This window comes from Entelurus aequoreus, linkage group LG14, assembly GCF_033978785.1.
Source record: "Entelurus aequoreus isolate RoL-2023_Sb linkage group LG14, RoL_Eaeq_v1.1, whole genome shotgun sequence".
Lineage (NCBI taxonomy): Eukaryota > Metazoa > Chordata > Actinopteri > Syngnathiformes > Syngnathidae > Entelurus > Entelurus aequoreus.
The window spans coordinates 41,018,272-41,046,012 of record NC_084744.1 but is presented as its reverse complement, the minus strand read 5'-3'; the positions used below and the strand labels follow the sequence as shown (position 1 = coordinate 41,046,012).

The 27,741-nt window shown below is 41.3% G+C and overlaps 1 protein-coding gene across 1 annotated transcript in view; it reads right to left on the bottom strand.

Annotated features, from left to right (window-relative positions):
* Positions 1-25,838, bottom strand: part of map3k20a (mitogen-activated protein kinase kinase kinase 20a) — a 121,899-nt gene extending 96,061 nt beyond the window's left edge. Inside the window, exon 1 of the mRNA XM_062069902.1 lies at positions 25,680-25,838. The gene's annotated coding sequence lies outside the window, so the exon portion shown is untranslated. The remainder of the gene's footprint in view (positions 1-25,679) is intronic.
* Positions 25,839-27,741: the final 1,903 nt, after the last annotated feature.

Genomic DNA, 27,741 nt, shown 5'->3' with positions numbered 1-27,741 from the left:
ACTGTGAAAAGTAACTATTTAGTTACTTCTTTTTTTTAAAGCTCCCATTAATGCCATTTTAGCCTTCATTTCAGTACTGTTATTACACTGGAGAATAATACAATGTGTTGATCAACTTGACATGCATTTGCATCACTGAACTCTGCTAAGCAATGTGCTCTACATACAACACACAAAGACAAAGATATGTTACAAAGGCCAATTTGTTTCTAGCCAGAACTAATTGACAAAACGATTTTAAATAGCTGCAACATAACATACATACGTAACAAACAGCATAACAACAGCATAGCTGTAAAGCAAGAAAGGCACACACTACATACACAAAGCCTAACCATGCATTTTTTCCTCAAGGAATTCTGACACAAAATCATGTCTGAAGCTCAGAACACTGTACACATTTCCCCAGTTTTAGTTTGGAGATAAGGAAAGATTGCCCTGGCCCACTAGGATCCCTCTTTATGTTTGTGAACGTTATAGTCTATACATTTAGAGTGATGTGATAATCAAACACTCTAGAAGTCTAGAATGAAAGAGTATATAAGAGAATTGACAGCAACGTTCTTTCTAAGGTGCGCGCCTGTGCAATTGCGCACTGCTCAAGCATCCTCTGCGCACGGCAAATCTATGCCACGCACAAAATCAAATAAAAAAATAAGCGCATAACAATTTTCGACACGACACGGACACGACAGAGAAAACACTTTTCGTCATCATTGTTCAAATATTGTAACGTCTGTCGAGACGTTGTGAGGACATGAATTCCATTTTCCACTTTACTTAGCAAAACTCTTTATTGTCGGCCATAAACACATCACCAAAACATTAGTAAAAAAAATGATATCTAGCAAAAGTGGTCATTTTCTGCAGTACAAACCAGACCAAAAGCAACTTTGTTATATCAACAGCAGCCGCTCGCTCTTTCTTACTTGCGCCAACACATGCACATATGGCACTTAGCCAGTGATGCGTTTACAGCCACACAAAAAGTCGGACAACTCCAACACCACACATAAAGTGTCATTCCAGGTCGTTACTCTATGATTTACCAATCAAATGTGTGGTTATTCTAGTGTCATTTATTAGGAATCTTAATTTATAAATATTATTATTATAATATTATAATACTTATTAAATATTACCTGCATTGTCCTTTCCATCCTTACACTTTCCATCATTGTAACTGAGCTACTGTGTTGAACAATTTCCCTTGTGGATCATTAAAGTTTGTCTAAGTCTAAGTCTAAGTCTAAGTCTAATTAATCATGAAATGCTATTAGTATATTAAATAAATAATAATAAAAATATATTTTTACAAACAGGAAGTTGCAGAAATGTACACATGATCCCCTGCTTACATCCCATTGTGCAACATGAGAATGTTTTAATGGGAACTAAATGCAATGTCTGAAAGGGCTACAAACTATTTCCAAAGCAGTACCTCCACCCAGACAAACAATACAAGTACACAGTTCATGAAAAACAATATTTGTTGTTATTGTCATTGTAAGTGGGCCTAAACACTTATATTAGAAATGGAAATGACTGCTGTCATTTGATTATAATAATAAGAGAATGTTGTCTGTCTATCTGTGTTGGCCCTGCGATGAGGTGGGGACTTGTCCAGGGTGTACACCGCCTTCCGCCCGAATGCAGCTGAGATAGGTTCCAGCGACCCCGAAAGGGACAAGCGGTAGAAAATGGATGGATGGATGGAGATGTAACTTGTTATTTAGTCAGGTTTGGGACAGGTGTGCTGCTGGTGTAGCCACAGTGTGCACGTCTGATGTTGCTCACATGGGCTCCACTCAATGCTCAGGGAGTTTTTGCGTTTGCTCACACACATGAACAATTAGAGGGAACATTGATTGACAGAGTGTGTACCTTCAGTGCTGAATGATGAGCAGAGGCAGAGTTAATCCTTAAATGGTGGAGGGGAAGTGGCATCGGAGTCTCTGTCTCTCTTTACTAGCTACGTCGAAGCATGTTGCTTATGTAGATTGTTTCAGCAGATTTGAATTGCTGTTTTGGGCAGTATATGGGATCTTTGATCCAAAGCACAATTTACATTTAACTAAAATGTTATTTTCTTTGTGCTCGACAAAAGAAAAGTAGTGAAAATATCTCCATGTTAACAAACTCGACTGCAGCTCCGCCATGATCAGACACCCCCCTCTCTCCCTTCCTTCTCCACACTCACGCTCACACTCACACACACACGCAGAGCGCAGGTCTCTCTTCTCCGGTTTGTGACACAAGAAGAATCAGAACTACGACACTGCAGCGTTTCGATAAAACACACTTTATACTACATAAAAAGTAACGTAAAATAACGCAGTAACGCATCATGTAGTAACGGTAACTGAGTTACTGAATATAAAAAATAACGCGTTAGATTACTAGTTACCGCCGAAACTAACGGCGTTACAGTAACGCGTTACAAAGTAACGCGTTAGTCCCAACACTGATAATAAATAATAAAAACAACAAATGCTTCCTTATTGTCCACTGCCTGCTCTGTCGTCCACAAGTTGCAGACATTCTCCAGGTATGTTTTACACTTGTAAAATGTTTGTCCTTCTTAGACATACATATATATTATATTTATGCTGCACACAAGTTAAGAGCATTTGTGAACTGTTGAGAGCACTCTATATCTGCCATTTTTAATGGTAAATAAGAGATAATGAGAGATTATCATCACACTCCAACATCTCTGTCATGTAAACGTTGCCTCTTTTCTAGGTCAACATTGCAATTTTAAAATGTGGTCTTAATTTCTTTAAATATGCTGAGGACTACGACCCCCTTTTTATTCTCAGTCTTGTCTCACATTTCTCCGTCTCGCTGCCTCTGTTAGCTCTGTACACTCGTGTACTTACTACTTCTACTGGGTAGAACATGAAGCCTGTTGATTAGATTTAGCACTGCTGCCACCCAGCTGCAGGCTTGTGTATCACTCTAACATGAATACTAGAGTGTAGACCAGGGATGTCAAACTAGGTTTCATTGTGGCCACATGGCAGTTATGTCTGCCATCAGAGGGCCACTTGTACCAGTGAATAATGTATGAATTTGATTTCATTATTAATGATATAACTTTTTTTAAGTAGACTGACAATTTTACAGTAAAAACTTTACATTTACAAAATTTTACTGTAAAATAGTGTTTTTTTAATTTTTTAAAAACATTTTACAGTAAATGGAAAAACATTACCACTGTTTTTTGGGGGGGGTTTACAGAAAAATCTGGCAGCTTAGTTGCCAGACTTGTTGTGTTAAATTGACATTGGTTTTTACAACATGATATTGTTAATGGAAAAACAGTACAAGTTTGTTTTTTTTATTCTGGCGACTTAGCTGCCGGTTTTTCTACCGTAAAAACAAATGTACCGTCTTTCCATTTAGAGTAATATACTGTTAAAAACAACAACCCTAGATTTTACAGTCAAAAACTGGCAGGATTTTAACGCAAAAAACAGCAGTGTTTTTTTTTTCAATTCACAGTAATATGCTGTAAATAACAACGTAACATTTATTGTCATTTTTATGAATTTGTTGTATAGTTAAATATTCTAATTTAGATAAAAACAAGTTTGGAAAGTATGATAATATAGTGTAATATTTGTTGCAATATTGGATACTATTAAAGTTTAAAATGTATGCAATTTCAAGCAGTACATATATTTAATGAGGAAAATATGAAGTAGTTTATTGACATATCATTTCCAGGTGTTTGCGGGCCAGATACAATGATGTCGCAGGCCTTGAGTTTGACACCTGTGGTGTAGACACAAATAATGAAAATATCCCGTACCGCTCGCAACCCCCGCCCCCTGGGGTTGAAGAGGGAGTACCCAGCCTCTCACCCACTGTTATTTGAGATAGGCTCCAGCTTATCTGTGACCTTGACGAGAACAAGCAGTATAAAAAAATGGTTGGCTGTTCATACATGGCTAAAAAAGACAAACAAAAGTACAGATTTTCTGTTGACCAATCAACAACCACCCTCCACCGCAACAGAAAATAGTCCGGTACAGCCCAGTTATTCGAGTACCCAACACAAATTTTGGAGAGGGAAAAAATGTCATATTGTCCTCTTACTGTGTTGAAAGACAAAAAATAAAACACCAGATGATGGCATCCTTTTTGTTTCTCGATAAAAGTACTTAGTAAAAAACAGAAAAAAGATGAATTCCAATTGTAATGGCAAGAAGAATTACACCACTATTCAAGCAGCGTCGCTCTGTTATTGTCTGTAAGTTCCCACATTTGCAGCTCAGCCATTTTGCCTTTTTAAAAGCCCGTTACCTCGCCCTTCATTGGGATTGCTATCCCTCCAGGCGGGATGTGCCTCAATTGTCACAGAGGGGAGCCTTTGCTTTGCCACCATTAAGGTGTATTCATGTTACATTCAGCCCTGGCAGGAAGCTGCTCAGTGGTGCCCGGCCCCCCTGTATTGTCCATCCACTCGAGCGCCGCTCTCACACTGAAGGGATTGCACTTAAAACTGTCCTCACTCATTAGGTATACCTGCACAACCTACGGAGGTCCGGTACATTCAATCAATCAATCAATCAATGTTTACTTATATAGCCCTAAATCACTAGTGTCTCAAAGGGCTGCACAAGCCACAACGACATCCTGGGCTCAGATCCCAAATCCGGGCAATGAGAAACCTTGGAGGGGACCGCAGATGTGGGGACCCCCACCCTGGGTGACCAATGCAATGGACGTCATGGACATTCTGATGCATTGTGGTTGAGGTCTGTAGTTATACCAGTGGTGTTCCTCAAGGTTCCATTTTAGGTCCTCTCTTTTTCATCTTTGAGCCATTCAACTGCCGGCCTGCCAGTTCAGTTCAAAAAACTCATGACAGACTCAACATTGTTGTTTTTTGCAGGAAGGTTTCTTAGTGCCTCACAATACGAAGGTCCTGAGTAGTCCTGAGTTTAATCCCTGGCTCGGGATCTTTCTGTGTGGAGTTTGCATGTTCTCCCTGTGACTGCGTGGGTTCCCTCCGGGTACTCCGGCTTCCTCCCACCTCCAAAGACATGCACCTGGGGGTAGGCTCCTCCCACCTCCAAAGACATGCACCTGGGGATAGGCTCCTCCCACCTCCAAAGACATGCACCTAGGGATAGGCTCCTCCCACCTCCAAAGACACGCACCTGGATAGGTTGATTGGCAACACTAAATGGTCCCTAGTGTGTGAATGTGAGTGTGAATGTTGTCTGTCTATCTGTGTTGGCCCTGCGATGAGGTGGCGACTTGTCTCAGGGTGTACCCCGCCTTCCGCCCGAATGCAGCTGAGATAGGCTCCAGCGACCCCCCGCAGCCCCGAAAGGGACAAGCGGTAGAAAATGGATGGATGGAGGGTTTTTTAAAAACATCTAAGCACTCCTGTAACTCTGACAACTTAGATAGACCTGAATCCAATGTCCACTGTAAGGATGCTGGTTCTCTGGAATATAAAAAAATATTCCGGACTTTAGCTTTTTGAAAATGTGGCCCCCCAAAACAACTGAGTTGTCAATGCTGTATACCAGCTACTTGTCATGATCCGTGGCCCGGATCATGTTTTGTTTAGTTATGTTATGTTAGCTTTGGACTCTCTTAGTTTTGTGCACCTCTGGGTTTGCTTTGGTCTCCATGGGTACTAATTGGGTTCACCTGCCTCTGGTTAGTGGTCGGCACGCTCACCTGCTGCCGAGCACTAATCAGAGAGCTATTTATTCACCTTTCTCGCCACGCTCAGTCTGGCTTCATTGTTTGCTGAATGCAACAGTTACGTTGGTATTCTTGTTTCCTAGCTCTTGATTCCTGCTCCAAGTGGTTACCTTAGCTTCCCGTACGATCGGCACGTTTTCCTTTTGTCTGCTTGTATCTACGGTGTATGAATTATGAGAAATAAATCATCTCCTACTTTCACGCTTTGGTCCGGAGTTGTCCGTCTGCATCCCGGGACAACGAACCCCGCAGTAAGATGCGAACCCAACGTAACACTACTCTAAGTTAATAGTACTGTCACTACTGACAGATGTACTAATGCTGGTATACAGCATTGTTGTTTTGGGGGCCACATTTCCAAAAAGCTAAAGACCGGAATATTTTTTTTATATTCCAGACAACCAGCATCCTTTACAGTGGACATTTGATTCAGGTCTATTTAATTTGTCAGAGTTACAGGAGCGCTTAGATGTTTTTAAGAACCTTTCTGCAAAAAAGAACAATGTTGAGTCTCTCATGAGTTTTTTTTAACTTAACTGGCAGGCCGGCAGTTGAATAGCTCAAAAGATGAAAAAAGAGAGGACCTAAAATGGAACCTTGAGGAACACCACTAGTATAACTACCGAAGTTGAATCGATGAGTACTGACTGACTGACTGACTTGAATACATGAATCACATTACGGAAAACAATTGTAACAGCTAAAAAGGAAAGGACTTAAAGGGGTGCTTTGAGGAACGCCTCAGTTATGTAAATCAAAAGTGTGGACCCCAGTGTTCCCTGTTTGCTAGCAAGGGTAAAATGTCAATGCAACGGTCTGCCAATGTGTTTACAATGGTTCCAATTCCTCTACACCAGTGGTTCTCAAATGGGGGTACGCGTACCCCTGGGGGTACTTGAAGGTATGCCAAGGGGTACGTGAGATTTTTTTTAAAAATATTCTAAAAATAGCAACAATTCAAAAATCCTTTATAAATATATTTATTGAATAATACTTCAACAAAATATGAACGTAAGTTCATAAACTGAACATCAAATCAAGTAGGCTATTCCATTCAGTACAATGGATCAATGCAACAATGCAATATTCAGTGTTGACAGCTAGATTTTTTGTGGACATGTTCCATAAATATTGATCTTAAAGATTTCTTTTTTTGTGAAGAAATGTTTAGAATTAAGTTCATGAATCCAGATGGATCTCTATTACAATCCCCAAAGAGGGCACTTTAAGTTGATGATTACTTCTATGTGTAGAACTCTTTATTTGTAATTGAATCACTTGTTTATTTTTCAACAAGTTTTTAGTTATTTTTATATCTTTTTTTCCAAATAGTTCAAGAAAGACCACTACAAATGAGCAATATTTTGCACTGATATACAATTTAATAAATCAGAAACTGATGACATAGTGCTGTATTTTACTTCTTTATCTCTTTTTTTCAACCAAAAATGCTTTGCTCTGATTAGGGGGTACTTGAATTAAAAAAATGTTCACAGGGCCTGGAAAAAGGTTCAGAACCACTGCTCTACACGACAAGAGCAGTGTATTCTTTTTAGGAATTTGCTGCAAAAATGTTTGTCTCCCAGGTTTTGAACTGAACTCCGGAGCCGGTATGGTGTTATTTTTTTCATACGGTGTTGATCTGGAAATGGTAGCTTCGGCATTTTGTGGGTGTGGCACCGAACGGAGATGTTGACATGCGCAGTTTCAAGCACTCTTCATCCTCTAGCGGGTGACTTTTCAAATGATGCTACATTAGTAGAGCTGCTGCTTTTTGTAGCAACGCTTTTGCCGCACAGTTGTCTGTTCAACATCTTCCCGCTTGAAGCCAAACCACCGCCAGACAATGTACCCCCTGCTGTTTTTCTTGGGAATTCATTCTTCCTTCATTTGTTACCAGATTGGCACCTTCTCTCTCTTGTATTACCACTCGCACCGCTCCGCTAGCAGCACAGCTAACTTTACCCATTCCGCTACCTCTCTGCTCGGCGAGGGTGTATGACGTTGCACGTGTGACAGTATGTGACGTAGGTAAGAAGGTGCACTAGTTTTATGTCTCTGTGAGAAGGAGAGACAAGAAAGAGTGAGAAAAGCCTGTAGTGTAATGCCCGCAGCTAAAAGCAACTGCCTGAGAACGTATACTCCAATATCACCATATAGTCGTTTTCTATATCGCACAAAAGAGTATATTCCATATATCGCCCAGCCCTACTTGTATGGTATACAGGTACTAGTACAGTATCGTGGTACTAATGAATCAAAAACGGTACTATACTCTGTTTGAAAAGTACGCGCCGTCACGTCATGATATTGCTGGTTTTGTGAGCAGAGGAGCATGTTCGGCAGCACACACACACGGAGTACTTACAAGCAGACAAGGTGTGTACACACAAAAGGGAGAATGGACGCATTTTGGTGTAAAAAGTAAAGATAAAGGTGAAGTTATAACACTGAAACACCCTCAGGAAGAGGTGCTTTAAGACATGGCTAGCTAGCTAGCTATCGGCGAACATCCATCCGCAGTCTGCAGTGTTTTAGCTACTTCTAAATCACTAATCCTCGCCTCCATGGCGACTAATAAAGTAAGTTTCTTACAAGTAGCATTATCACTGAAGGACGAGGAATAGCTAAACATGCTTCACTACACACCGTAGGAGGATACAATAGCTCACCGGCGTCACAATGTAAACAAACGCAATGGGTGGATCTACACCTGACATCCACTGTAATGATACTGTGGGAGAGGGTTGTGATCAGCGCACTGTTGGAGTAAAGGTCAGCGCCCCTGTCCATCAGACAGGGACGTGGCAGGTGCTGACTGAGAGACACAGCTGGCAGATGATTAGTTTGCGCAGGTGGTACGTGTTAAACTGATCATCTGTTGTCTTTAACAGTGAGCGGCCGAGTGCAGGAGAGGGAGGAAGGATGGAAGAGACTGAAAAGTCAACTATGTACATATATTGAAAACAAAAAAGAGAACATTATTAAACCCTGTCAACTCTGCGCAACTGCTTCCAGCGTGAATATGTGGGACTGTGAGTAGTAAAGCTTACATTTGGCGCCCAATCAAAAAAAAAAAAAAAAAAAAAAAAAAAGGAACAATGTCGACACCAAGCCCGATAGAGGCATTGGGGTAGCTGTTGGCGGAAATGTCCACGGCCAATCACCGGCAGATGGAAGCCATGCAGGGACAAATCGCCCAGCAGAGCCAAATCCTGCGAGCCTTGACAGAGAGGACCGGAGCAGGGGCACCCGCGGCAGAAAAGCCATCATTGGCGGCCGTAGGGATGCACAGGATGGCGGAGACAGAGGACCCGCAGACTTTTTTGGACATGTTCGAGGCCACGGCGGGAGCATGCGCGTGGCCCGAGGAAGAATGGGCAGTACGGCTGCTACCGCTGCTGGCGGGAGAAGCTCAGCGGGCGGCACTCAGCCTACCACCAGATTCCCGGGTGAGGTACCGGGACGTGAGACGTGCGGTACTGGACCGGACGGGAGGGTCCAAAGAGGATCACAGGCGCCGGTTCCGGGCAATGCGGCTCGGCCCGGACGAGCGGCCTTTCGCCCTGGGCCAGCAACTAAGAGATGCGGCGACGAGATGGCTGCAACCCGGGCAAATCCAGGAAGTACTGGAACAAATCATTCTGGAGCAATTTATGGAGGCGATCCCGGCGCGGACCTAGGCGTTGGTCCGTTATCACCATCCTCAGGACTTGGCAGCAGCGGTGGCAGCAGCGGTGGCAGCAGCGGTGGCAGCAGCGGTGGCGTTAGCGGAGGACCATCTGGCGGTGCACCGCGAAAAAAAAAGGAGGAGAAGACCGCGGAGGCGGTGGAGCGTCCAGTCTTAGCGCCGCGCAGGATGCGCGCGCCGCCGGCTGAGGGAACCCAGCAGTGGCCGAGGCTACGGAATAATCAGACTGTTTTTTCTCCTCCTCAGACCCGGGCCGCTACTGACGCTGTGTTTCCCCCGCAAATGGCTCCTCGAGTGCCTGGGCAGGCGTGCTGGAGGTGTGGGCGGCTTGGACACCTGCAGCGGGAATGTCCGAGCATGGAGGTGGGACAGGTGATCCGGGTCGTCGACCCTGCGGCGCCCTCCCGGGGGCCAGGAGAGACGTAATATGTACCGGTAAGGATACAAGGGAGTACACACCGAGCGATGGTGGATTCGGGCTGCGAGCAGTCCATGATCCACCAGAATCTGGTTCGACCCAGGGCGTTGAGAAAGGTTACACGAGTGCGGGTTAAATGTGTGCATGGGGATATTCACGAGTACCCTTCGTGCCGGTGGAAATTTTTTTCAAGGAGGAAAAACATAGTGTTAAGGTGGCTGTAAATTCGCGCCTGGCGCACCCCTTAATCCTGGGAACCAATTGGGCGGGATTTAACGGGTTAATAAAGCAGTGCGCAGGGGTGCGTTCACGACCGGTAGGAAAAGGGGATAGCCGCGCTATTCTCATCGGCGACACGAGATTATCCGACGCTGCCGGGGGGAGGGGGAAGGGGAGCCGGCGGGGGCTTCGCAGGAGGAGGAGGTTTCCCCGGTTCCCCAATGGCGCCCCATGGATGATTTTCCACTCGAGCAGTCTCGGGATGAAACTCTGCGCGCGACCTGGGACCAAGTGATAACAATTGATGGGCAGCGGGTTCGCCCGGGGATAGCGCGGGATTTCCCTCACTTTGCATTGATTAGGGACAGATTATACAGAGTGAGTCGTGACACTCAGACAGGGGAGGAAATCACCCAATTGTTGGTGCCAAAAAGCCGTCGGGAAATGATTTTCCAGGCGGCACATTTTAACCCGATGGCCGGTCACATGGGGTATGATAAAACACTCAATCGGATAATGGTCCGGTTCTATTGGCCAGGCATTCGGGCAGATGTGCGCCGCTGGTGGGCGGCTTGCCCGGACTGTCAACTAGTCAACCCCGTGGCCACTCCTAGAGCCCCTTTGCGGCCATTACCACTCATAGAGGTCCCATTTGAGCGAATTGGCATGGACCTCGTCGGACCATTTCACCCGAGCACCCAGGGATATCGCTTTGCGCTAGTCCTGGTGGATTACGCAACGCGCTATCCTGAAGCAGTGCCGCTGCGCTCCATCTCTGCAAAGAGTGTCGCGCAGGCACTGTTTCAAGTTATTTCCCGAGTTGGAATCCCGAAAGAGATTCTGACTGACCAGGGCACGTCCTTTATGTCACGCACGTTAAAGGAGCTGTACGGATTATTGGGGATCAAATCCATTCGGACCAGCGTTTACCACCCGCAGACTGATGAGCTGGTAGAGCGGTTGAATAGAACCTTGAAATCCATGATCCGGAAGTTCGTACACGAGGACAAACCAAATTGGCATACTGTAAATGGTTGGATCCCCTGTTATTTGCAGTGCGGGAGGTTCCTCAGGCCTCAACAGGATTTTCTCCATTTGAGCTGTTGTTCGGCAGGAAGCCGCACGGGGTACTGCACCTAGTTAAAGAAAGCTGGGAGGAAGGTCCAAGCCCCAGTAAAAACGAAATTCAGTACGCCATGGACCTGAGAGCAAAACTCCACACATTGGGGCACTTGTCTCGTGAGAATTTGCTCCAAGCCCAAGAACGTCAGCAGCGCCTGTATAACAGGGGGACACAGCTCAGACAATTTTCACCGGGAGAGAAAGTACTTGTATTACTCCCAACATCCAGCTCCAAATTACTCGCCAAGTGGCAAGGACCGTTTGTGGTCACACAACGAGTAGGTGACGTGGATTACAAGGTCCGGTGGTCTGACCGGGGCGGGGCAACACAAATATACCACCTCAACCTACTAAAAGGTTGGAGGGAAGCGGAGCCTGTCTCTATGGTGACGGCGATAGCGGAGGGCGAGGAGCTGGGGCCGGAGGTTCCCCCCTCCCCCCGGCCCTTCCCTCTCTGCTGTGATAATCATCTGACGCCGTCACAGAAAGCAGATGTGGCCAATTTGCAGCAACATTTTGCTGACGTGTTCTCCCCCCTGCCAGGCCGCACAAACCTCACCCAGCATCACATAGAGACCAGCCCAGGCGAGACGGTAAGGTCTCGGCCCTATAGGCTGCCCGAACACAAGCGCAAAGTAGTTCGGGAGGAATTAAAAGCCATGCAGGAATTGGGGGTAATAGAGGAGTCACACAGTGCATGGTGCAGCCCCATAGTTCTGGTAGGGAAGAAAGATGGGTCTGTGCGGTTCTGTGTGGACTACCGCAAGGTAAATGATGTGTCACGTTTTGACGCCTACCCGATGCCCCGGGTCGACGAGCTCCTGGACCGGTTAGGCACTGCTCGTTTTTTCACGACACTGGATTTGACTAAGGGCTACTGTCAGATTCCCTTATCTCCAGAGTCTAAGGAAAAAACGGCATTCTCCACTCCGGAAGGTTTATACCAATTTGTGACCCTTCTGTTCGGCTTGTCCGGTGCGCCTGCCACATTTCAGAGATTCATGGACCGGGTACTGCGTCCCCACGCGGCATATGCTGCCGCCTATCTGGATGATGTCATCATCCCGGGGAACAACTGGGCGGAGCATGTGCAGAGGGTGGGGGCGGTACTCGAGTCCCTGAGGCGGGCGGGGCTCACTGCCAACCCGGCGAAGTGCGCGGTTGGCCGGAGGGAGGTACAGTATCTGGGGTACCACTTGGGGGAAGGTCAGGTGCGGCCTCAGATAGACAAAACCGCGGCAGTTGCGGCCTGGAGTGGGCGCGGCCGGACGATGTCCCGGCCTAAGTCTGGCGGTGGAGGTATGTGGGAGAGGGTTGTGATCAGCGCACTGTTGGAGTAAAGGTCAGCGCCCCTGTCCATCAGACAGGGACGTGGCAGGTGCTGACTGAGAGACACAGCTGGCAGATGATTAGTTTGTGCAGGTGGTACGTGTTAAACTGATCATCTGTTGTCTTTAACAGTGAGCGGCCGGGTGCAGGAGAGGGAGGAAGGATCGAAGAGACTGAAAAGTCAACTATGTACATATATTGAAAACAAAAAAGAGAACATTATTAAACCCTGTCAACTCTTCGCAACTGCTTCCAGCGTGAATCTGTGGGACTGTGAGTAGTAAAGCTTCCAGATACCAAGTACAGGAGCGTATTTTGATCGATACTACTATGACTACATCGATATTTTTTATCTTCACGCAATCTTTTTTCCTTTCTTTAAAATTCATATTATGTTTATAAAGTCAGTAAATATGTCCCTGGACACATGAGGACTTGGAATATGACCAATGTATGATCCTGTAACTACTTGGTATCAGATCGATACCTAAATGTGTGGTATCATCCAAAACGAATATAAAGTATCAAAGAAGAGAAGAATAAGTGATTATTACATTTTAACAGAAGTGTAGATAGAACATGTTAAAACAGAAAATAAGCAGATATTTACAGTAAAGAACAAGTATATTAATAATCTGTCATAACGTGGACTATGGGTTGTTCGTTTTCCCGAGATGCAAGAATAGATGCAGTGGACATCGGATGAAGGTGGGTACATGATTTAATAATGACTATAAAAAGGTACAAACAAAAGGCGCGCACAAGGCGGAAGTACAAACTTGGCTAAGAAAACAAAACTAGCACTTGGGCAAAAACTATGAACATGAAATAAATAACACTTGCTAACTGTGACATGAATAAACAAACACTTACTTGAAAAGCATGGAACTATGGCATGGAACACGTAATCAATGGAGTAACAGGGATAACAGAGTTAATGTCGCCAGACAGACTGCCTGGCAACTGAAAGCTTAAATAATACCGACATGATTAGTGACAGGTGCGCGAGTGCAAAATGTGAGACAGGTGCGTGACATGAGGACAGGTGAAAACTAATGGGTTGTCATGGAAAAAAAACAAACAAGAGTGCACAAAGAGACCAAAAACCAAACCGAACATAAGCAAAACAAAACATGATCACACAGACATGACATAATCAATTTTTTACAGTCTGTCCCTCATAATGTGTACAAAATAATAGGTAGATAAATGACACAATATGTTACTGCATACGTCAGCAGACTAATTATGAGTCTTTGTTTGTTTACTTACTACTAAAAGACTGTCATGTCTGTGATTATATTTTGTTTTAGTCATGTTCGGATTTGGTTTTGGACTTTTTGTGCACTTTTATTTGTCACCATAGCAACCATTAGTTTCACCTGGTTCACATTGTCATGTCACGCACCTGTTCACGGTTAGAGTCACACACCTGTTTTCACTGATCATGTCACTATATAAGCTTTTCTGTTTCTGTTGTTCATCCTGGCAACATCACATTCATGCTCCACATTTATGCTCTGCACCCTTTATGATCACGCTTCTTCATGCCATGTTCCTTGTCACGTAAGTTTTTGTTTAATGTTCATAGTTCTCCGCCATTGTGCGCGCCTTTTGTTTTCCTAGTCAAGTTTTTTACCTCCGCTGTGAGCGCCTTTTGTTTATACCCTTTTGAGCCTTTTGAGTTTAAATATTAAAACATGTCCTCACCTGCACGTCATGTCCAGTTAAGTTGCTTTGCACCACGGAAAAACAATCCACGCCAAGGACCAAGTCGTGACAAAGACAAGTTGTCTAGTATGTTAACTATTTTATTTAAGGCCTAAATTGTTAGTCGATTGCAATAACAAACATGTTTAATTTTTGTTATTTAGAAAAATAGCGAAAAGTATCGAAAAATATCGAAATACATTTTGGTACCGGTACTAAAATATTGCTATCGGGACAACCCTACTATGCAATAAAAAAAGAGCTGGCAACACAAGTAAGTACCAAAATGATTGTGTCCTGTCTGTCGGGGCTGCATGAGTGCTGCGATGGTGAGCTGTGGTTCATTGAAGGAAGATATCGAGTAATTATTTAGTATGAACATCCAACCATTTTGCCCGCCTGGATTCACCCCTTAAACCAGGGTCCGCAGATTAAGAGTCAGGAGCGCTAGTGAAACAAGCCAGATGTCAGGAATTGAGGATTACCAACGTACCAACCAGCACCACCTGGCATTTGGTACACTCACACTGACGATACTCTACAGCAGGCCTGGGCAATTATTTTTCCTCGGGGGCCAAATTTAGAGAAAAAAATGTGTCTGGGGGTCGGTATAGCTCTTTTTAGGAACATTAATACAAAACCTCACACTAATGTCTGAAGAACGCTAAAAACGTTATGACAGACCACCTTAAAAAATGGAATGGAATTCAAAATTTTTTTTACTTAATGAGACACCCAGAATGCACATGAAAATAAAGAATGTGGGATTTACAATATTAACTATGAAGGATAAAACACTGAATATTGACAACATATGAACGTCACACACCCTCTCCATCCACATATTTTACAATCAAGCAAAACACAACAAAAATACAACAAACACAGCAAAATATGAAAAGTAAAAGTAAAAAATAAACCCACCTACAATCTGATGTATGTGATATATCACTAAGCTTTAAAACTTTGTTGTAAAAATCTCCTTCCACGTCTGTCCCTGACACCCACATTTCAGGCTCTGGAAACACTCTGTGGAAACGCTCCCCACCCACACTGCTTGGTGCCTTGTCTGAGCTGCTGTGACTTAGATGACCATAGTAACTAATTAGTTGACCATAGTAACTAATTAGATGACCATAGTACCTAATTAGATGATCATAGCAACTAATTAGATGACCATAGTAACTAATTTGTTTACCATAATAACTAATTAGATTACCAGAGTAACTAATTAGATGCCCACAATAACTAGGTACATTACCATAGTAACTAATTTGATGACCATAGTAACTAGTTACATTACCATAGTAACTAATTAGATGACCATAGTAACTCATTAGATGGCCATTGTGACTCATTAAATGACCATAGTAACTCATTAGATGACCATAGTAACTTGTTACATTACCATAGTAACTCATTATATGACCATAGTAACTAATTAGATGACCATAGTAACTAATTAGATGACCATAGTAACTAGTATATCATGCAGATTCCAAGCATTGAAAGACTTAGTATAGTTGAAGACTTACGGTCATTAGAAAACATCACTGCACATCATAATGGCAGCTACACTTTACATCTTATAGACATTAAAAAATGATTTGGGAATGTCCGGCGGGCCAGATTGAAAAGCTTAAGGGGCCGCATGTGGCCCCCGGGCCTTAGTCTGCCCAGGTCTGCTCTCCAGTATGTACACGTTACTTTTCTACAGTGTCTTCCCTTGAGAACGTAGACTGTAGAGTCATGCTGATGGGTTCAGAAGAGGAACTGAAGGACTCCTACTTGCACTGTAGCCTGACAATCCAGCATGCATCATATGGATTCTTACGGGGATGTTTTTTTAAACACAGGGCTAATGTATTCAAATGGTTACTCGCTCTCGGTCCTACATAATACATGAAAATAAAATAACATAACATAACATAACATAAAATAACATAACATAACATAACATAACATAACATAACATAACATAACATAACATAACATAACATAACATAACATAACATAACATAACATAGTGACAACATGGAAGATTTCCAGCACCTTATTCAATGTTACGACTGAGGTTACTACTACTATATCACTGGGGGGAGCCTTTGAAAGTACAATCTATTATTAAACATCATACAAGCAGCAGCAGAGGGAAATGTACACATCCATCCATCCATTTTCTACCGCTTGTCCCTTATTGTACTGTAAATAAAGACTTATTGGAGTCGACATCAATTGAGTTGAAGTATGTGCTGTTTAGAGAAGGAACAACAAGCAAAACTAAACCAGTGTAAGAGCTTTGATTCAACTAAGTAACACAACGATGCCCTGCCTTACAAACAAACTAGTTGACTAGTTGGCATACATACTAGATGGCATACACACCAGTTGGCATACATAAGAGTTGGCATACACACTAGTTGGCATACATACTAGTTGGCATACATACTAGTTGACATACACACTAGTTGGCATACATACTAGTTGGCATACACACTAGTTGGCATACATACTAGTTGACATACATACTAGTTGACATACACAATAGTTGGCATACATACTAGTTGACATACATACTAGTTGGAAAACACACTAGTTGACATACACACTAGTTGGCATACATACTAGTTGGCATACATACCAGTTGGAATACATACTAGTTGGCATACACACTAATTGTTATACACACTAGTTGTCATACATAGTTGTCATACATACTAGTTGGCATACACACTAGTTGTCATGCATACTAGTTGGCATACATACCAGTTGGAATACATACTAGTTGGCATACACACTAGTTGTTATACACACTAGTTGTCATACATAGTTGTCATACATACTAGTTGACATACACACTAGTTGGCATACACACTAGTTGGCATACATACTAGTTGGCATACATACCAGTTGGAATACATACTAGTTGGCATACACACTAGTTGTTATACACACTAGTTGTCATACATAGTTGTCATACATACTAGTTGACATACACACTAGTTGGCATACATACTAGTTGGCATACATACCAGTTGGAATACATACTAGTTGGCATACACACTAGTTGTTATACACACTAGTTGTCATACATAGTTGTCATACATACTAGTTGGCATACACACTAGTTGTTATACACACTAGTTGTCATACATAGTTGTCATACATACTAGTTGACATACATACTAGTTGGCATACATACTAGTTGGCATACATAGTTGGCATACATACTAGTTGGCATACACACTAGTTGTCATATATAGTTGGCATACATAGTAGTTGACATACAAACTAGTTGCCATACATAGTTGTCATACATAATATTTGGCTTACACACAAGTTGTCATACATAGTTGTCATACATACTAGTTGGCATACACACTAGTTGTCATACATACTAGTTGGCATGCACACTAGTTGTCATACATAGTTGTCATACATACTAGTTGGCATACACACTAGTTGTCATACATAGTTGTCATACATACTAGTTGGCATACACACTAGTTGTCATACATAGTTGTCATACATATTAGTTGGCATACACACTAGTTGGCATACATACTAGTTGGCATACATACCAGTTGGAATACATACTAGTTGGCATACACAATAGTTGTTATACACACTAGTTGTCATACATAGTTGTCATACATACTAGTTGGCATACACACTAGTTGTCATACATAGTTGTCATACATACTAGTTGACATACATACTAGTTGGCATACATACTAGTTGGCATACATAGTTGGCATGCACACTAGTTGTCATATATAGTTGGCATACATACTAGTTGACATACAAACTAGTTGCCATACATAGTTGTCATACATAATATTTGGCATACACACTAGTTGTCATACATAGTTGTCATACATACTAGTTGGCATACACAGTAGTTGGCATACACACTAGTTGTCATACATACTAGTTGGCATACACACTAGTTGTCATACATAGTTGTCATACATACTAGTTGGCATACACACTAGTTGTCATACATAGTTGTCATACATACTAGTTGGCATACAAACTAGTTGTCATACATAGTTGTCATACATACTAGTTGGCATACACACTAGTTGTCATACATAGTTGGCATACACACTAGTTGTCATACATACTAGTTGGCATACACACTAGTTGGCATACACACTAGTTGTCATACATAGTTGTCATACATACTAGTTGACATACATACTAGTTGTCATACATACTAGTTGGCATACATACTAATTGTCATACATAGTTGGCATACATACTAGTTGGCATACACACTAGTTGTCATACATACTAGTTGTCATACACACTCGTTGGCATACATACTAGTTGTCATACACACTAGTTGTCATACATAGTTGTCATACACACTAGTTGTCATACATACTAGTTGGCATACACACTAGTTGTCATACATAGTTGGCATACACACTAGTTGTCATACATACTAGTTGGCATACACAGTAGTTGTCATACATAATAGTTGGCATACACACTAGTTGTCATACATACTAGTTGGCATACACACTAGTTGTCATACATACTAGTTGGCATACACACAAGTTGGCATACATAGCTGGCATACACACTAGTTGACATACACACTAGTTGTCATACATAGTTGGCATACACACTAGTTATCATACATACTAGTTTGCATACACACTAGTTGACATACATACTAGTTGTCATACAAAGTTGGCATACACACAAGTTGTCATACATAGTAGTTGGCATACACACTAGTTGGCATATATACTAGTTGGGATACACACTAGTTGTCATACGTACTAGTTGGCATACACACTAGTTGGCATACACACTAGTTGTCATACATACTAGTTGTCATACATACTAGTTGGCATACACACTAGTTGTCATACATACTAGTTGTCATACATAGTTGTCATACACACTAGTTGTCATACATACTAGTTGTCATACACACTAGTTGTCATACATACTAGTTGGCATACACACTAGTTGTCATACATAGTTGGCATACACACTAATTGTCATACATACTAGTTGGCATACACACTAGTTGTCATACATAATAGTTGGCATACACACTAGTTGTCATACATACTAGTTGGCATACACACTAGTTGTCATACATACTAGTTGGCATACACAATAGTTGGCATACAGACTAGTTGGCATACATAGCTGGCATACACACTAGTTGGCATACACGCTAGTTGTCATACATAGTTGGCATACACACTAGTTATCATACATACTAGTTGGCATACACACTAGTTGGCATACATAATAGTTGGCATACACACTAGTTGTCATACATACTAGTTGGCATACACACTAGTTGGCATACAGACTAGTTGGCATACATAGCTGGCATACACACTAGTTGGCATACACACTAGTTGTCATACATAGTTGTCATATATACTAGTTGGCATACACACTAGTTGTCATACATAGTTGTCATACATACTAGTTGGCATACAAACTAGTTGCCATACATAGTTGTCATACAAACTAGTTGGCATACACACTAGTTGTCATACATAGTTGGCATACACACTAGTTGTCATACATACTAGTTGGCATACACACTAGTTGTCATACATAGTTGTCATACATACTAGTTGACATACATACTAGTTGTCATACATACTAGTTGGCATACATACTAGTTGTCATACATAGTTGGCATACATACTAGTTGGCATACACACTAGTTGTCATACATAGTTGTCATACATACTAGTTGACATACACACTAGTTGTCATACATACTAGTTGTCATACACACTCGTTGGCATACATACTAGTTGTCATACACACTAGTTGTCATACATAGTTGTCATACACACTAGTTGTCATACATACTAGTTGGCATACACACTAGTTGTCATACATAGTTGGCATACACACTAGTTGTCATACATAATAGTTGGCATACACACTAGTTGTCATACATACTAGTTGGCATACACACTAGTTGTTATACATACTAGTTGGCATACACACAAGTTGGCATACATAGCTGGCATACACACTAGTTGGCATACACACTAGTTGTCATACATAGTTGGCATACACACTAGTTATCATACATACTAGTTGGCATACACACTAGTTGACATACATACTAGTTGTCATACATAGTTGGCATACACACAAGTTGTCATACATAGTAGTTGGCATACACACTAGTTGGCATATATACTAGTTGGGATACACACTAGTTGTCATACGTACTAGTTGGCATATACACTAGTTGGCATACACACTAGTTGTCATACATACTAGTTGTCATACATAGTTGTCATACACACTAGTTGTCATACATACTAGTTGGCATACACACTAGTTGTCATACATACTAATTGTCATACATAGTTGTCATACACACTAGTTGTCATACATACTAGTTGGCATACACACTAGTTGTCATACATACTAGTTGGCATACACACTAGTTGTCATACATAGTTGGCATACACAGTAATTGTCATACATACTAGTTGGCATACACACTAGTCTTCATACATAATAGTTGGCATACACACTAGTTGTCATACATACTAGTTGGCATACACACAAGTTGGCATACATAGCTGGCATACACACTAGTTGGCATACACACTAGTTGTCATACATAGTTGGCATACACACTAGTTATCATACATACTAGTTGGCATACACACTAGTTGGCATACATAATAGTTGGCATACACACTAGTTGTCATACATACTAGTTGGCATACACACTAGTTGGCATACAGACTAGTTGGCATACATAGCTGGCATACACACTAGTTGGCATACACACTAGTTGTCATACATAGTTGTCATATATACTAGTTGGCATACACACTAGTTGTCATACATAGTTGTCATACATACTAGTTGGCATACAAACTAGTTGTCATACATAGTTGTCATACATACTAGTTGGCATACACACTAGTTGTCATACATAGTTGGCATACACACTAGTTGTCATACATACTAGTTGGCATACACACTAGTTGTCATACATAGTTGGCATACATACTAGTTGGCATACACACTAGTTGTCATACATAGTTGTCATACATACTAGTTGGCATACACACTAGTTGTCATACATACTAGTTGTCATACACACTCGTTGGCATACATACTAGTTGGCATACACACTAGTTGTCATACATACTAGTTGGCATACACACTAGTTGTCATACATAGTTGGCATACACACTAATTGTCATACATACTAGTTGGCATACACACTAGTTGTCATACATAATAGTTGGCATACACACTAGTTGTCATACATACTAGTTGGCATACACACTAGTTGTCATACATACTAGTTGGCATACACAATAGTTGGCATACAGACTAGTTGGCATACATAGCTGGCATACACACTAGTTGGCATACACGCTAGTTGTCATACATAGTTGGCATACACACTAGTTATCATACATACTAGTTGGCATACACACTAGTTGGCATACATAATAGTTGGCATACACACTAGTTGTCATACATACTAGTTGGCATACACACTAGTTGGCATACAGACTAGTTGGCATACATAGCTGGCATACACACTAGTTGGCATACACACTAGTTGTCATACATAGTTGTCATATATACTAGTTGGCATACACACTAGTTGTCATACATAGTTGTCATACATACTAGTTGGCATACAAACTAGTTGCCATACATAGTTGTCATACATACTAGTTGGCATACACACTAGTTGTCATACATAGTTGGCATACACACTAGTTGTCATACATACTAGTTGGCATACACACTAGTTGTCATACATAGTTGTCATACATACTAGTTGACATACATACTAGTTGTCATACATACTAGTTGGCATACATACTAGTTGTCATACATAGTTGGCATACATACTAGTTGGCATACACACTAGTTGTCATACATAGTTGTCATACATACTAGTTGGCATACACACTAGTTGTCATACATACTAGTTGTCATACACACTCGTTGGCATACATACTAGTTGTCATACACACTAGTTGTCATACATAGTTGTCATACACACTAGTTGTCATACATACTAGTTGGCATACACACTAGTTGTCATACATAGTTGGCATACACACTAGTTGTCATACATAATAGTTGGCATACACACTAGTTGTCATACATACTAGTTGGCATACACACTAGTTGTTATACATACTAGTTGGCATACACACAAGTTGGCATACATAGCTGGCATACACACTAGTTGGCATACACACTAGTTGTCATACATAGTTGGCATACACACTAGTTATCATACATACTAGTTGGCATACACACTAGTTGACATACATACTAGTTGTCATACATAGTTGGCATACACACAAGTTGTCATACATAGTAGTTGGCATACACACTAGTTGGCATATATACTAGTTGGGATACACACTAGTTGTCATACGTACTAGTTGGCATATACACTAGTTGGCATACACACTAGTTGTCATACATACTAGTTGTCATACATAGTTGTCATACACACTAGTTGTCATACATACTAGTTGGCATACACACTAGTTGTCATACATACTAGTTGTCATACATAGTTGTCATACACACTAGTTGTCATACATACTAGTTGGCATACACACTAGTTGTCATACATACTAGTTGGCATACACACTAGTTGTCATACATAGTTGGCATACACAGTAATTGTCATACATACTAGTTGGCATACACACTAGTCTTCATACATAATAGTGGCATACACACTAGTTGTCATACATACTAGTTGGCATACACACAAGTTGGCATACATAGCTGGCATACACACTAGTTGGCATACACACTAGTTGTCATACATAGTTGGCATACACACTAGTTATCATACATACTAGTTGGCATACACACTAGTTGGCATACATAATAGTTGGCATACACACTAGTTGTCATACATACTAGTTGGCATACACACTAGTTGGCATACAGACTAGTTGGCATACATAGCTGGCATACACACTAGTTGGCATACACACTAGTTGTCATACATAGTTGTCATATATACTAGTTGGCATACACACTAGTTGTCATACATAGTTGTCATACATACTAGTTGGCATACAAACTAGTTGTCATACATAGTTGTCATACATACTAGTTGGCATACACACTAGTTGTCATACATAGTTGGCATACACACTAGTTGTCATACATACTAGTTGGCATACACACTAGTTGTCATACATAGTTGGCATACATACTAGTTGGCATACATACTAGTTGTCATACATACTAGTTGGCATACATACTAGTTGTCATACATAGTTGGCATACATACTAGTTGGCATACACACTAGTTGTCATACATAGTTGTCATACATACTAGTTGGCATACACACTAGTTGTCATACATACTAGTTGTCATACACACTCGTTGGCATACATACTAGTTGTCATACACACTAGTTGTCATACATAGTTGTCATACACACTAGTTGTCATACATACTAGTTGGCATACACACTAGTTGTCATACATAGTTGGCATACACAGTAGTTGTCATACATAATAGTTGGCATACACACTAGTTGTCATACATACTAGTTGGCATACACACTAGTTGTCATACATACTAGTTGGCATACACACAAGTTGGCATACATAGCTGGCATACACACTAGTTGGCATACACACTAGTTGTCATACATAGTTGGCATACACACTAGTTATCATACATACTAGTTGGCATACACACTAGTTGACATACATACTAGTTGTCATACATAGTTGGCATACACACAAGTTGTCATACATAGTAGTTGGCATACACACTAGTTGGCATATATACTAGTTGGGATACACACTAGTTGTCATACGTACTAGTTGGCATATACACTAGTTGGCATACACACTAGTTGTCATACATACTAGTTGTCATACACACTAGTTGTCATACATACTAGTTGGCATACACACTAGTTGTCATACATACTAGTTGTCATACATAGTTGTCATACACACTAGTTGTCATACATACTAGTTGGCATACACACTAGTTGTCATACATACTAGTTGGCATACACACTAGTTGTCATACATAGTTGGCATACACAGTAATTGTCATACATACTAGTTGGCATACACACTAGTCTTCATACATAATAGTTGGCATACACACTAGTTGTCATACATACTAGTTGGCATACACACAAGTTGGCATACATAGCTGGCATACACACTAGTTGGCATACACACTAGTTGTCATACATAGTTGGCATACACACTAGTTATCATACATACTAGTTGGCATACACACTAGTTGACATACATACTAGTTGTCATACATAGTTGGCATACACACAAGTTGTCATACATAGTAGTTGGCATACACACTAGTTGGCATATATACTAGTTGGGATACACACTAGTTGTCATACGTACTAGTTGGCATATACACTAGTTGGCATACACACTAGTTGTCATACATACTAGTTGTCATACATAGTTGTCATACACACTAGTTGTCATACATACTAGTTGGCATACACACTAGTTGTCATACATACTAGTTGTCATACATAGTTGTCATACACACTAGTTGTCATACATACTAGTTGGCATACACACTAGTTGTCATACATACTAGTTGGCATACACACTAGTTGTCATACATAGTTGGCATACACACTAATTGTCATACATACTAGTTGGCATACACACTAGTTGTCATACATAATAGTTGGCATACACACTAGTTGTCATACATACTAGTTGGCATACACACTAGTTGTCATACATACTAGTTGGCATACACAATAGTAGGCATACAGACTAGTTGGCATACATAGCTGGCATACACACTAGTTGGCATACATACTAGTTGGCATACACACTAGTTGTCATACATAGTTGTCATACATACTAGTTGGCATACACACTAGTTGTCATACATAGTTGTCATACATACTAGTTGGCATACAAACTAGTTGTCATACATAGTTGGCATACACACTAGTTATCATACATACTAGTTGGCGTACACACTAGTTATCATACATACTAGTTGGCATACACACTAGTTGGCATACATAATAGTTGGCATACACACTAGTTGTCATACATACTAGTTGACATACACACTAGTTGGCATACAGACTAGTTGGCATACATAGCTGGCATACACACTAGTTGGCATACACACTAGTTGTCATACATAGTTGGCATACACACTAGTTATCATACATACTAGTTGGCATACACACTAGTTGACATACATACTAGTTGTCATACATAGTTGGCATACACACTAGTTGTCATACATAGTAGTTGGCATACACACTAGTTGGCATATATACTAGTTGGGATACAAACTAATTGTCATACGTACTAGTTGGCATACACACTAGTTGTCATACACACTAGTTGGCATACACACTAGTTGTCATACACACTAGTTGTCATACACACTAGTTGTCATACTGTACATACCGCGTGCATGGACGTTGAGGAGGTTATGACTTCAAGCAGCTCGTGGTTGAAGGAGCACAAGGTGACAGCAAAGAAGAAGTCAAAAGAAAGTGTTCCTGTAAATGTTGTTTGTGTGTGTTTCAACACACTCTGGCCCGCTGTGGTTTTACTTGTTGCACAACTTCTTCCCATCCGCTTGGGATAGCCCGGCCTCACTTTCTCACGACAACAGCGCCCTCTGCTGGCTTTACATTCTCATGACAACTGCGCTCTCTGCTGGCCTCACATTCTCACGGCAACAGCGCCCTCTGCTGGCCGAACACATAATTGCAGTTTGGTGTCGTCTGGCACTAACTTAGATGAACTCGCTTGCTAAGAAGTGTCGTGTCTTACAAAGTTGCTGTCTACATCCATAAATGCGCAGCTAAAAAAATACTCCAAAATATACTATTTAATTTATACTATTTATTCTAGAACTATTTTAAATGGCATTGTCCTGTTGACCATAAACACATCTCGTAGTAGTGCAGTGACAAATAAAGCATCATGTATCTTCCATATAAAATCCCTTAAAGGCCTACTGAAATGAATTTTTTTTATTTAAACGGGGATAGCAGATCCATTCTATGTGTCGTACTTGATCATTTCGCGATATTGCCATATTTGTGCTGAAAGGATTTAGTAGAGAACAACGACGATAAAGTTCGCAACTTTTGGTCTCTGATTAAAAAAAGCCTTGCCCCTACCGGAAGTAGCGTGACGTAGTCAGTTGTTCGCCTCCTCATATTTTCCTATTGTTTTCAACGCAGCTAGAGAGATTCGGACCAAGAAAGCGACGATTACCCCATTAATTTGAGCGAAGAAGGAAAGATTTGTGGATGAGAAACGTTAGAGTGACGGACTAGAATGCAGTGCAAGACATATCTTTTTTCCCTCTGACCGTAACTTAGGTACAAGCTGGCTCATTGGATTCCACACTTTCTTCTTTTTCTATTGTGGATCACAGATTTGTATTTTAAACCACCTCGGATACTATATCCTCTTGAAAATGAGAGTTGAGAACGCGAAATGGACATTCACAGTGACTTTTGTCTCCACAACAATACATCGGCGAAGCTCTTTAGCTACTGAGCTAACCGTGATAGCATCTGGCTCAAATGCAAATAGAAACAAAATAAATAAATCCCTGACTGGAAGGATAGACAGAAGATCAACAATACTATTAAACCATGAACATGTAACTACACGGTTAATAATTCTCAGCCTGGCAAAGCTTAACAATGCTGTTACTAACCATGCTGAAGCTAACTTAGCAACCGGACCTTACAGAGCTATGATAAAAACATTAGCGCTCCACCTACGCCAGCCAGTCCTCATCTGCTCATCAACACCCGTGCTCACCTGCGTTCCAGCGATCGACGGCGCAACGAAGGACTTCACCCGATCACAGATGCGGTTGGCGGCTAGCGTCGGCTAGCGTGTCTGCTATCCAAGTAAGTCCTCCTTGTTGTGTAGCTACAGCCAGCCGCTAATACACCGATCCCACCTACAACTTTCTTCTTTGTTCTTCATTGTTCATTAAACAAATTGCAAAAGACTCACCAACAAAGATGTCCAGAATACTGTGGAATTATGTGATGAAAACAGAGCTATTTTGTATTGTTTTCAATGGGGTACCGATACTTCTGTTTCACTGGCTACGTCACGCGCATACGTCATCATCCAAAGCCGTTTTCAACCGGAAGTTCAGCGGGAAATTTAAAATTGCACTTTATAAGTTAACCCGGCCGTATTGGCATGTGTTGCAATGTTGAGATTTCATCATTGATATGTAAACTATCAGACTGCGTGGTCGGTAGTAGTGGGTTTCAGTAGGCCTTTAAAGATATCAAAAAATACATTTTAACATTACAAAAACCTAAATCCGATTTTAAAATGATTATTTTTAAACATTTAAGTTCTTTTGATTATAGTCAGTAGTCAATAATCAACACCTCATGATTAAAATGAGGTGTATCCTGTATGAGTAAGAGTCCACTATGGACTGGACTCTCACTATTATGTTAGATCCGCTATGGACTGG